Genomic DNA, 6,000 nt, shown 5'->3' on the forward strand with positions numbered 1-6,000 from the left:
AAGCATCTGATAAAGTGCTAGAGGAAAACATAAAAATTTTATTAAATTTTTATCCTCAGACTAGCACAGGATGCAGATGAGAACATTTTCTGCATAAAAGTGCTATTAAATGTATTTATTCACAACTGGAATTTTGACTTATGCCATTCTCCAGTGAAATTTTACTATGAACTACATCAAAATTATTAAATGTCATAACTAGTGCTTAGGGAGTGGATATTAAGATGTGCAGTATGACATGACTGAAAGAAATTAGTACATGAAGTACTACCATTGTCTGGACATACAGATTATGAAGACTCCTGTCTTTTGATGAATATGCAATCTGTGAACATGGTTAACACAAGGAAAGTATTACCTCAAAAGAATTATAAAGGATTCAGATGTCACACTGGGCTACCACTTGAGAATTGTACAGCTGCCAAATTAATTTTGAATAAATACTTTCCATAACAGTCCAAGGAGAAAATGTTTATGTCTGCCTGACTGTGGATGTAAGAAAAAAGGAAAAATGGTAAGAAAAAGACATTTAGCTACATTGTTGCCAGATAACACCCCCCCCCCCCCCGCCACCCACATACACCACTAAAAAGATATGAGGTCAACAATAATATGATTTGAGAATATCAGATAGCTTATGTGCCAATAATGAAGCACAATTCCAAGAAGGTGATGATTTCCAGAGTCAGACATAGATACCTGTTGAAATTGACTATTATCACTGAATCATAAAAGTAAGATTCCTGGCCTGTAATAAGAGATAGCCACGTTCACAGAAGATTAAAAGAAATTCCACGAAAAGTTCAAGGAGAAAACAACACTAACAATTCCAGAATAGGAGATATAGTAGAGATAGCTTAGGGCAGGATGGTCCTCTGAAGGGCAAATTGTTAAGGGCTAAAGGAGCAAAATACTATTGGAATACATCTGTAAAATTTTAGAAGGCTTATGACTATAAAGCAAGACTGCTTTTATTGAAAATTCTTAAAGAATCTGAGATACAGAAGACAACACGGGTTGTCTTAAAAGAACTACAGCCTAATTTGAGATAACAACAGACTTTAGCCAAGGCAAAGGCATAACTCCATTCTTCTTTCAGACCATACTAGAAAAGTGAACATGGAACAGTTGTCAGAATCCAATACCAGAAGTTGAATACTACTTGGTTAGAAAATGGGTGTCAAAATTGTCTGTTCAACTTTTGTAGATAATTTAGTAATACTCGCAGTGTAGAGAAAGCACAAAACAGAGAGAAAGAAAAACGGTAGGAGAAGCATGACTACTCATCTCCTCTGGTAAGAAGCAGTGGTGGGTAACAACAGGACTGCAATATCCCAATCAAATACGAAGTATCAGGGGAAGAAAAATTTAAGGATCTATGAGAAGTCATGTAGCCAAATGGTGGGGAAAATGGAGCCACAAAAGGTAGACTATGAAAGGTGGTCTTTGCATTTCTGTTAACAGAAGATGTTTATAGTAAAAATTCTTTCTCCAAAATTGCAGAACCTCCAACTTGCAAGGCAGTCATTTGGCCAGAATACAGATCTGAATCACAAACACTAATTTTAGAATCAACAAATGATAGAGAAAATTATGAAAAAAGAAAAGATATTAGGAAACAGAACACCAGTACAAACATTTAAATTCAGAAACAATACAGAAGTATAGATAAATATGTACAAAAATAACTGGAGACAAAATTTGGCAAAGAAAGCTAATGAATCTTATCATACTAAAAAGAAAACCTGTGCAGAAGTACTAAAAACTTAAGAAAAGAACTGATTGGCTTACAGAACTGCACCAAGACCTACAAGAAACTTGTATAAATATGCAAGAAATTTAAAACCTAATACAGAAACAGAATTGAGTTGATAAATACTCCACAGCAAAATAGTTCCAAAAAGAGAAAATAGAAACTGGATGTCACACGAGTGGAAACAAGAAAGTGTACAGATGAAGGAGTAGTATAAAGAAATGTAAAACCTTAGCTGGCCTGTAATTGAGAAGGGAAAAAAAAAATATTGTTCCACATTTCTAATACCATCTCAGTAAAGCACAGCAATTGTATTTGTACTGCAAACATATTACAGCAAGTAGGTCAAAGTGTCTCTGCAAATATGCAGGGAACAGTATTTGGAGTGTTTTGTTAGCTTACAGCAGTGCTCAGAAATACTTTGCAGTTGTGTTATGCTGCCAGAGTACAGCTTGCATGCAGTCACAAAAGAGCAACACATGTATGTGTCACTCCAGCAAGAGCTTCATGCTGCTGTGGTTACATATCTAGTGAACGAGCAAGATAATACAACAATGGAAGTATATAGTGACTTACCAAACAAAAGTGCTGGCAGGTTGATAGACACACAAACAAACACAAACATACACACAAAATTCAAGCTTTCACAACCAACGGTTGCTTTATCAGGGAATAGGGAAGGAGAGGGAAAGATGAAAGTCTGTGGGTTTTAAGGGAGTGGGTAAGGAGTCATTCCAATCCCGGGAGCGGAAAGACTTACCTTAAGGGAGAAAAAGGGCAGGTATACACTCGCACACACAGACACAAGCAGACATATGTACAGGCAAATGTCTGTGTATGTGCAGATGAATACGTGTGTGTATACCTGTCCTTTTTTCCCCCCTAAGGTAAGTCATTCCACTCCCGGCATTGGAATGACTCTTTACCCTCTCCCTTAAAACCCACATCCTTTCGTCTTTCCCTCTCCTTCCCTCTTTCCTGATGAAGCAACCGTTGGTTGCGAAAGCTTGAATTTTGTGTGTATGTTTGTGTGTCTATCAACCTGCCAGCACTTTCATTTGGTAAGTCACATCTTTGTTTTTAGATATATTTTTCCCATGTGGAATGTTTCCCTCTATTATATTCATAATGTAAGTGTGTGTGTGTGTATATATATATATATATTATATATATATATATATATAAAACAAAGATGATGTGACTTACCAAATGAAAGTGCTGGCAGGTCGACAGACACACAAACAAACACAAACATACACACAAAATTCTAGCTTTCACAACCAACAGTTGCCTCGTCAGGAAAGAGGGAAGGAAAGGGAAAGACAAAAGGATTTGGGTTTTAAGGGAGAAGGTAAGGAGTCATTCCAATCCCTGGAGCGGAAAGACTTACCTTAGGGGGAAAACAGGACGGGTATACACGCGCGCGCGCCACACACACACACACACACACACACACACACACACACACACACACACACACACACACACACACATTATATATATATATGATCCAAAACACACCTCTGTCTATTTTCTAAGAAATTCTTTTCAGACCAAAACCAAACTTTTTGAGTGCCTAAGACAGAGCCTGGATCTAAATTCAAATGATTGACACTGAACATTTCTCATTTAACATTGAAACACCAACAAATATACACTTAATATTTTGCTCTGGTGAACTATATTCCTCCCATGCCATGAGAAATGCCACTAATCTGCTATCCATTGGGAATACCTTCCTGTGAGAGTAAGCTAATGACTAAGGCAGTATTTAAATTCACATTCATATAACTTTTGCACTAGTATCTTTGAGGAATTTTAGGACTTTTCCAAGGTCAATGCCATGATAGCAAGTAGAATTTTTGTCACACATTTAAATATACTCATAAACTCACTGATGAACAAAAGATGAATGTGGCCAAAATAAGCGAGGAACAGAAATAAACAAAGGATTCAACAAATGAAATATTCTAACTCTGCTGACCATTGTCTCAAAAAACCAGATTTATAGCTAACTGCTAATTTGTCACTTTCCAGCTATAAAATATTATTCACAAATATTACATAGAAAACCACTAAAATTCAATTCATCACTAATATATCAATTTTTATAAACACTGATTACAATAACACTAAATTGTACTACTGGTAAGCCAAAACTGCCACAAGCATAACCAATGGCTCTGAGCACTATGCGACTTAACTTCTGAGGTCATCAGTCGCCTAGAACTTAGAACTAATTAAACCTAACTAACCTAAGAACATCACACACATCCATGCCCGAGGCAGGATTCGAACCTGCGACCGTAGCGGTCACGCGGTTCCAGACTGAAGCGCCTTTAACCGCACGGCCACACCGGCCGGCGCATAACCAATACATCAAACTGTACAGTGAATACATAATTTGTCTGGAACTCAACTGGATCCAGGGTATCTAAAATTTGACAAACTACTCGATTAATTTGACCAGAGCTAAATATACTCCACACTTCCATACACAAAAAGACAGCATATTTTACACTACACCTTTACCTTTATCCTTAGTGAATCTGTCTTAAGTACTTTTTTTAACAAATTAACTATTATGCAGTATGAGATCAAGATATTTCCACTTCAGCTGGTTGTAATTCATACTTGGTATGTGCTACATAGTAACCAAAAACACCATGTAAATGAGCAGGAAATTATTATCTCACCTGATATGATACACTTGTTCGTATAGAAATATTTTCTTGTATTTACTTATTTTGACAGTTGCATATGATGGCAGTTTATCATGTTTTCACTGATATTTAATTTAGTATTTATCTTAGAAGGTTTCATAAGGTTCTAAAGTGACCAGCATGTGGAGGTGCTTATCTCAAGCCAGGCTTCACAAAATCCTCACTAGAGTACCAACTAATCCAGAAGGTACATTGAGGAAGGAGGAGGGGAATATACGAAGACAGCATACGAGACACTGGAACTGCTCCGCAAAACTTATTTTCCTCAATATGCTCTGGCTGATAAAGTAGACCAGAACGTGACCCCTGAAACAATGGTTCTCAGGCACCCTCGTGATGACTGGGTGTTGTGTGATGTCCTTAGGTTAGTTAGGTTTAAGTAGTTCTAAGTTCTAGGGGACTGATGACCATAGATGTTAAGTCCCATAGTGCTCAGAGCCATTTGAGCCATTTTTCTCAGGCACTCTAAGAGAGGACTGGGAATTGGCTAAGGAGTGTGAAAATTTCAGTAAAATCCAGTGGGCAGTGGGAACATTCTAACTGTTCAAGCCACCTGGCCCAGATGGCTTCTTTCCAGCTCTCTTGAAAAAAGTAGGAGAGAATCTTGTAAGAGTCCTGTGCAGGTTATTCAGGATTAGCCTAGCAGCAGGAGTCATTCCCAATGCCTGAAGGGCAGTGAAGGTTGCTTTATTCCAAAGCCAGGGAGAATTGATCATAACAAGGCCAAGGATATGAGACCAATCAGTCTGGTTAATGTATATGTTGGGGAGAGGAGGTTAACTAGGGCTCCTGCGCATTCAAACCCAAACACACACAACCAGATATATCAAGTGAGACAGCTCTCCATGTATTTGTTGGGAGGGTGGAGAAAGCACTTTGCTTTCAAGAAATAGCCCTCTGCATCTTCCTGGACATCGAGGGGGCTTTTAGTCATTCAACCTTCGATGCCATGGTTAGGGCAGCGAAGGTGCATGATCTACTGACCTCTATATGTGGGTGAACTAGGGCCGCACTTAGTGAAAGAAGGCTAGAGGCCACAATAATGAATGAAATGGCAATTAACGCCACTAGAGGTTGTCCACCAGGAGAAGTTTTGTCCACTTTGTGGAATCTAGTGGTGAATGAACTCATTTAGGAACTAAATTCTAGTCAATGTTTTTGCCAAGGATAAGCAGATGACCTTGACATAGTAATACTTGGCACAAGGTGCGCTTGACATTGTGGAAGACTGGTGCATTAAACAGGATGTACAGGTTAATCCTAAGAAGGCTGATGTATCAATCACAAAGAAGCATATCCAACACTCAAGTTGGAATGTAAAGCTTTTCAATGAAACCCTACCTGTGAAGTTGATAGTGAAATATCTAGGGGTAATCTTAGCTGAGAAACTAACATGAATTCCTCACATTAAGATTATCTGCTCGAAGGCGAATTGTACTCTAGTGAGTACCAGAAGGGCTTATGGCAAAAACTGGGGCATAAGACCCTGAGGTATGCACTGGATATACACCACAGCAGTTAGAC

The 6,000-nt window shown here is 38.3% G+C and overlaps 1 protein-coding gene across 5 annotated transcripts in view; it reads right to left on the reverse strand.

The window, feature by feature from the left end:
* The window catches only part of LOC126212951 (zinc finger protein 43-like), a 142,182-nt gene that overhangs the window by 22,196 nt on the left and 113,986 nt on the right, over positions 1 to 6,000 (reverse strand). The window lies entirely within an intron of this gene.

This window comes from Schistocerca nitens, chromosome 11, assembly GCF_023898315.1.
Source record: "Schistocerca nitens isolate TAMUIC-IGC-003100 chromosome 11, iqSchNite1.1, whole genome shotgun sequence".
Taxonomy (NCBI): domain Eukaryota; kingdom Metazoa; phylum Arthropoda; class Insecta; order Orthoptera; family Acrididae; genus Schistocerca; species Schistocerca nitens.